Source organism: Lycium barbarum, chromosome 3 (assembly GCF_019175385.1).
Source record: "Lycium barbarum isolate Lr01 chromosome 3, ASM1917538v2, whole genome shotgun sequence".
Classification (NCBI taxonomy): domain Eukaryota; kingdom Viridiplantae; phylum Streptophyta; class Magnoliopsida; order Solanales; family Solanaceae; genus Lycium; species Lycium barbarum.
Window position 1 is genome coordinate 75,253,374 of NC_083339.1, and position 8,702 is coordinate 75,262,075.

Genomic DNA, 8,702 nt, shown 5'->3' on the forward strand with positions numbered 1-8,702 from the left:
AAAAGAATTTGATACTCAAATTTAAGAGATCACTATCACGCACATCAAAGAAAGATTGCATGTATTGAAGTTATTGTGAACTTGATAGTCCGGAGGAAAGTCAATCTTGTATGCATTATTATTGAGCCTCTCAAGCACTTGAAATAGTCCATCTCCTCTACGCATCAACTTGGTCTTCCTTTTGTTTGGGGACCTTTCTTTGCGAAAGTGTACCCAAATCCAATCTTCCGGTTCAAGTACAACTCTTTTTCTTCTTTTGTTTGCCCTCATAGCCATGTCTTGATTCTTCTTTCACGAAGCCTCACCTTTTTTTGTAACTTCTTCATGGCTTTGACTTTTTTATTTCCATCTAAACTCAAAAGAACATCTTGAGACAAAGCGGGTGAGATCTAGAGGGGTAAGTGGGTTAAAACCATAAACAACCTCAAAGGGAGACATGCAAATAGTACTATGAATAACTCGATTATATGCAAATTCAACAAATGAAAATTGTTCTGAAGACGTTAACTTTCCCTTGACCATGACCTTAAGCATAGAACCCAAAGTCCTATTCAAAACTTTGGTTTGACCATCGGTTTGAGGGTGACAAGAAGTAGAAAACAACAATCTAGTCCTAAGTCGACCCACAATTCTTTCCAAAAGTGGCTAAGGAACTTGGAGTCCCTATCACTCACTATGGTCTTGGGAATACCATGCAATTTGACCACATTCTCAACAAACAAATATTCAACATGAGAAGCTTCATCACATTTATGACATGCAATAAAATGAGTCATCTTTGAAAATCAGTCAACAACCACAAAAATGCTATTTTTTCCTTTTAGTCATTGGTAAGCGCAACAAAAAATTCACTGAAATGTCAAGTCAAGGTCTTTGAGGGGTGAGGAGAGGGGTATACAAACCGTGGGGAAAAATTCTAGATTTAGCACTTCTACGTTCAACACATTGACCACAAATTCTAGTAACATCATTTCGCATTTTAGGCCAATAAAATTGTTCTTCAACAATCCCCAAGATTTTATCAATACCAGAATGACCCATCAAACCCCCATCATGTGCCTCCCTCATAAAGAGTTCCCTCCAAGAGTCCATAGGCACACAAAGTTTCTTGTCCTTCAACAAGAAACTATCAAGCTTGGAATAGGGAGTAGAAGATCAATCCTTAAGCCACATTTCCCTTTAGCATTCTTTGCTATCTTGAAAGATATTTGCAAAAGTGAGGTCCTTGGGATACAATGTCTTTAAGTTTTCAAAGCCCATCAATTTAGAATACAAAGTATTAACCAAAAAATATTTTCTAGACAAGGCATCTGCCACCACATTTTCTTTTCCCTTTTTGTAATGAATTACATAAGGAAAAAATTCAAGAAATTCAACCCATTTGGCATGCCTTTTGTTCAACTTTTCTTGGGCCCTATGGTGTTTCAATGACTCATGGTTGGTCCAGATAAAAAACTATTTGGTCCATAAGTAATGTTTCCAATTACCACCCTATGCTCTAATCAAAGCATACAATTAAAGATCAAAAGTAGAATAGTTCAAAATTGCACCTTAAAGCTTTTCACTAAAATAGGCAGTGGGTTTTTGCATCAAAACGACACCAATACCTACTTTTCCATCATATTCAACTTCAAACATTTTCTCAAAATCGAACAATTGCAACAATGGTGCAGAGCTAAGCATTTTCTTTCAAGGTCTCAGAGACCTTTGCTTGCTCCTCCCCTCAAGCAAAAGGTCTTGAGAAACCCTACATTAAAAACCCTCTCTAAGTCATTGACGGCATCGAAAATATGGCCAGTCCGTCCATTGGTCAGCCTCTTCCGGTGGCTGGCCAGATGTCACGACCCAACCGGAGGGCCATGACGGGCACCCGGTGCTAACCCACCCGGGCATCTCTTATCGTACATTCATATTCACATCTAAGTGGGCCACATGGCCTACGCATGATTTTTATACATCAATAACACTAATCTCATCAGGCAATTACACATTTATATCATCATCAACAACTATGCCCATGTATGGATACACAAGCCGACGAGGCTAACAAAATCATATACAAAATATGAGCCGACAAGGCTAAAAGACATCTAACTATACATTACAGACGTCATAAGTTTTTATTGATTGTATTAATGGAACCTCCAACATTCCATACACATTCAACAGTACAGAAGGAGACTTGGCACGATTTATGCCAATTTTAACTGTAATGGAAAATATGGTTTTTTTTTGTATATGAAAATATATAGGTGGATATCATTGAGAATACTGAGCAGCAAATCACTCGCAAACTGTTCCTTTTGGATTATGATCGATCAATGGTTATCACACTAGTTTATGCAAAGTGTGATGCTATTGAAAGGATGTTATTATGGGATAGTCTGTAATTTATGGCTGATGGTATGACAATTCCTTGATTGCTAGGGGTGATTTCAATGTGATTATGAATGAAGAAGAAAAGTTTGGAGGGCTTCCTGTTTACCCTCATGAATATGAAGACTTTGCTTTTTGCATCAATTTTTGTGAGCTATCAGAAGTAAGTTATAAGGGTAGTCCATTTACATGGTGGAATGGTAGATCTGATAGTGAACGTATATTTAAAAGGTTGGATAGAAGTTGGCAAGTGATTTGTTTCAAGAATGGTTTGGGCAACTTGAAGTTGATCAGTTGTCCAGTACAATTTCTGATCATGCTCCTATGTTACTTAGCTATGGAGATCAATCTCAACAATTTGTAAAACCTTTCAAATTTCTGAAGTTTTGCACTGAACATGAGAGTTTTCCTTAGGTTTTTAGACAATACTAGCAGTCTCATAATGTTGGTAATGTGTTTGTCTCCTTTACGCAGAAGTTGAAAAATGTGAAGTCTGCATTGCATCAGAGAGGATATTGTTAGGGTGAAAGAACAGCTATTTGAAGAAGATCCCTCAGAAATGAATAGAATGGTGTTGCAAGAGCTCAAACAGAAATGAAAAAGTACCTGCATTATGAAGAAGAGTTTTGGAGAAAACAATCACTTACTTGTTGTGCAGAGAGGGATAAGAATACAAGGTTTTTTCACAACATTATTAATGGTAGAAGGAAGAGAACACAGATAAAGAGGAGAAATACCAAACTCTCAGATATGAGACCTCTAAGTCGTAGAAATTTCGTAAACATAGTGATATCCAGAGTTTTGCATGATAAGCTGGATAAGGTGCTGCCTAATCTGATATCTTCTGATCAATTTGGTTTTGTCAAAGGGATAAATATAATTGAAGATGTGTTGCCGACACAAGATATTGTCTCTGATATAAGGTTGAGAGGAAAACCTGCCAATGTAGTCATCAAGATTGATATGACCAAGGCTTATGATAGAGTATCTTGGTTATTTTTACTAGGTTCTAAGGAAGATGGGGTTTGCAGAAAATTGTATTGACATGATATAGAGATTGGTATTCAATACTTGTGAATGGTCAGTCTCAGGTTCTTTTGTCATTCTACTAGGAGAGTGAAACACGGTGATCCCTTATCTCCTGCACCTTTCATTCTATCTACAGAAGTCCTCACTAGAGGATTGAATTCCTTATTTGAAAAAAATGGTTTAATGGGTATGGGATGCAAAAATGGAGTGCTGATCTTAATCATCTAGCTTATGCAAATGATACCATCATTTTTTCCTCTGCTTCAGTACTTCCCTTAAGCTGATTATGCAGACTTTACAGAAGTATGAAAAGATTTCTTGGCAGAAGATTAATAAAAGTAAAAGTTCCTTTTACATGTATTCCAAGGTGTCTAGTAACTTGGTACAATAGGTAAAGGAAATCACTGGTTTCTTAAGAGGTACACTTCGTTTTATATATCTAGGATGTCCCCTTACTCATGCAAGGAAAAGGAAAGCAGACTACAATGAACTCATCAAAGAAGGTGAAAGATAAACTACAAGCATGAAAAGGAAAATTACTATCTTCTGTTGGAAAAGCAGTTTTAATCACTAGTGTGCTTTAAAGTGTGCCAATTGCTTTGTTATCTGCAATCAAACCTCAAAAGTGTGTGATCTAGGATTTACATACGGTGTTTACAAGATTTTTTTTTCACCATTAAAGAAGATAGTAGATCCAGGAATTGGTCTTCTTGGCTGAATATGTGTATACCTAAATATGAAGGTGGTTTGGGCTTTTGATCATTGTTTGATGTATGTAAGGCTTTATGTGCCAAGCTGTGGTGGAGATTTACAACCACAAATTTACCATGAGCTCATCTCATATGGAATAAATACTGCAATAAGCATTATCCCCAAAATGTGCAATGAAAAGGGGGATCTCAAATATGGAAAATGATTATTGAAGAAAAGGGATAATATTTAGCAAACGATATGGTGGGACACTAAAAGGGGTACAGCTAATGTTTGGTTTGATAATTGGACAAAACTAGGGGCTTTATACTATGTGTTACCTCAGTAGTTTCCTATTGATGAAAGTGTGGAAGATGGTAAAGAGCTTATGGATGGTGATGGTTGGGATACAAGAAGATTGCAACAACCATTTCCTAATGAAATAGTACACCATATCACAGCAAAACTAGAGGTTAATGAATCCTCAAAACTTTGGGACAAGACTGGGTGGATGATGACAAGTACTGACAAATTCACTATTGCTAGTGCTTGAGACTTGTTAAGACAAAGATCTCATTCTTCTGATATATTCAAGAATATGTGGATAAAAGATGTTTCTTTCGAGATTTCTTTCTTCTTATGGAGGTTGTGGAAGTTTAAGATTCCAGTTGATGAAGTGTTGACAAGTATTGGGATTAATGTGCTATCTTGGTGTAGTTACTGGTGATTTAACTTCATCTATGTGGATTGTGTTTAATAATGTTGCTGGGATTAATTTAGATTGCATTCAGGTAAAACAGGCAGTACTTACTTGGTGAAATGCTGCTTGTCATTACAAATTAAGGTCAATCTATAAAGTTGTACTTGCAATGTGTCACGACCCAACCGGAGGTCCATGACGGGCACCCAGAGCTAAAACACCGAGCACCTCTAAATATACATCTTATAATCATTTTTGGGTGGACCATAAAGATAGCTCATGGATATTATAATCTGTAAGGACATATATCACAACATAACAACACATCTCTATATAATCTTCAACAATTATGTCCATCATCACCAGCCGACAAGGCTACTAAAATATTATCCAACGATATGAACTGATAAGGTTATGAAACGTCTACTGTACACACATGTCTACGAGCATCTACATAGAATACAAGTGACCATAAGGACCAATACCCTTAGACTGCAGCTCCGAAGTAAGTGGAGTGCTCCTGAGAATCCGCTGATAAATCACCTACGAATCAGATCCGTCCACCTGTCTACCTGCTAGCATGAATGCAGTGTCCAAAAGAAAGGATGTCAGTACGAGCAATGTACTGAGTATGTAAGGCATGAATAACAACATAATGAAAGTATGAAGATAACGTAATATAAAAGAGATTGGCTTGTGACTTTGAATGCCTTTTTAAGGCGGATGTCGTGCATGCTTAGTTTTTTTTTTTTTTTTCCATATATACATATATAGTATCTTGTCCGGTCGTTAGGGCGCGGTGGAACATATATATTATCTTGTCCGGCCATTAAGGCGCGGTAAAATATATATAGTATTTTGTCCGGCCATTAAGGCGTGGTGGAATATGTATATTGTCTTGTCCGGCCATTAAGGCGCAGCAAAATATATATAGTATCTTGTCCAGCCATTAAGGGGCGGTGGAATATGTATATTGTCTTGTCCGGCCATTAAGACGCGGTAATATATATATATAGTATCTTGTCCGGCCATTAAGGTGCGGTGAAATGTATATAGTATCTTGTCTGGTCATTAAGGCATGGTCTTTTCTGGCCGTTAAGGCTCGGTAAGTATCCAAATTACACATATATAAATACATATAACATGCACGAGAGCCCAAATAAATTTTACTACTCTATCGGAGTGACGTAAGGTCGGTAACCTCCGATTTGTGTTATGGAACAATCATCATCGCTATATCTCACCTTGAAGGAATAATTATTATAAGGTGAGATCAACAATAGTAAATAAAATTGAGAAAATCATGAAGTAAACTCAATAATCTCATATTAGCATTAAAATCATAAGCTTTGAGATTTCTAGAATTAAGATCATCATCATCACGTTCATCATAGAAAATATCTCATCTGTAGTATGATAAGAAACTTTTAAGAATGATGAACTTCTAACTTTTGGAAGTAAGAAAGTTATGAAAAATATGTATGGAATCATAACATAAGAATCATGCCTTTTGAAAGAAAAGGACTAACCTTAACATACCTTTCGGTCTCCTTAGCCACTCAACATTTATTCTTCCAAGCTAGTAAATCTATATATAAAATCATTCATACTATGGTTAGGCTTAAAGTCATACGCTCATCTTAAGCCTTTAATTTAATTCCATTTAGAATCTGCCGAAATTCGGGCAGCATGCCTAGCCTGAATTCATAATTCAACAACTAACAACAACATAATCAATACCAATAACAATAACACCATTCTTAACAACAATATGTACCATAAAATATCCTACACGACGTTTTCCCAATTTCTCAACAACCCATAACAACATCCATACTACCAAATCAAAGAATTATATTCAATTTAGTCTCAAACTAATCCAAAATTTTCTTTCAAACTCACCTCATGGCCATCAACTTTAATTCAACTCTTTATGATTTTTCTCCTATGATTCTTTCCTCTCTAAGAATTGCTAAACCTTTACATCATCTTAATCATGTAAATAATAGGAAGAACATACCTTATAGTAGAAGAACTTCACTCTATTCACCCCCTTTCCAAGATCAAGTTCATCATCACCTTGAAGAGAAATAAGAACAATTACCTTCCATGAATTTTCTTCGAGGTTTTGATGTTGATATTCTCTTTTGATGATATGGAAAGGTTATGGAAGATTATGGAGGATTATGGAATATTATGGAAGATTATGGAAAGTTATGGAACACTCAAGAGCTCTCAAGAACTCTTTAGAAGTGTGGGGGATGAGAAGATGGTGAAAAACGATGAAAAATGAGGGGTTAGAGGAATATTTATAGGTGTGTTGGGTCGGGTACTGTAGCACCCGGGTACTGTAGCAGCCCGTTTCTGCTCCGTCAGCCTAACTTGTAACATCCATAATTCTCTACTCCGATATCGTATCGACGAGCGGTTTATTTTGTTGGAAACTATATTTGATGAACTTCATTTTAGGCCTTTGAAACACCTTAAAACTCCTAATATACTAGGAGATATACCCCTTCAAAGTTGACTAAAAATCTGCCCAAAATCCTGCTAACTTTTTCCAAATTTTCGTCAAACTTATTTTCTTCGATTTGATTGATCCCGAAATCTTCCAAAACTCTCCATACATGATATGTTTCATTAATTATACTTGATGATGGTCATGTCCTTTGGTTCCAAGGTTGTCCTTCCCGGTTACGACTGACAAGATCATAATTCATCATTTACTTAAACAATAAACTTAATAATGCTTCGTTTCTCACAATCCAAAGTTGTTTTACCTAGCCATTGCTCAACATACTTATATTAAAATTTAACCAGTGCTTCTCTGAGGTACGGGGTGTAACACAATGATCATGTGGCAAATATGGAAGTAGAGGAATACAAAACTGCATGGAGGATCCGTGTGTTTTTATAAGGTGATTCATGAGATAAATATGAAATATATCTACTATGTAGAGTGAGTTTCCCTTAATTACAAGACATTCCAAAGGAATGGCCAAATATCATAGTTATCTTTGAAAGATTTAGGCCTAGAATTAGATGCAGAACAATGAAATGGGAATTTCTACCAAAGGGGGTGGTTTAAGCGCAATACTGATGGTGCTTCCAGAGGAAATCCAGGTACAAGTATTGTGGCTTTTGTGTTAGAGATGAAAAATGAGGATCTTATTTATGTTGAAGGGCAGATAATTGCTGATGGAAACAATGTTATTGCAGAGGCAGTTGCTGTTAAAAGAGGAGTAAAATACTGCGTGACCCATCATTTGTATTCTTTTTTATTAGAAACTGATTCATTGGCAATGAGGATGTTTATTGCCGGAGAATGGGAGGTCCCGTGGAGCATTTTTATGGTGGTGAATGAAATAAACAGGCTAAAGAGAGGCCATACTGTTCAAGTGGAACACATATTCAAGCAAAGAAAATGGACTAGCAAATTTTTAGCTAACTTTGTTTTTGATTTTGCAGGTGTGCATCAGTTTAATAATTTTTAGGAGTTGCCATTCATTGCTAGAATTTTGCTTACCACAGATGAATTTTAGATTCCAAATATGAGAATCTGATATGCTAGTGACATATGTACTATCCTGAGGAAAACACAGGTTGAGACTGTAGCTGGTTTTCTGCTTTGCTGAGTACTGCTGTAGGTTCTAATTGCAATTGACATGATGCAATGTGTAAATGTTTAGTGACAGCAGATGGGAAAACACTGCATGGGTGGTATTAGTGTGCATGCATGCTCATCCCCATGCCGAATATCCTTATATGTTTTAACTAAACTGAAGCACCAAATTGAAGAACATGACATATTTTCTGCATGTTGAATTGATAACTAGAGCTGGAAACTGAATTGAGTTTATGCTACAATCCTGGAAGGCTGAAGAAAATTCAACTGAATTTGTTCCAT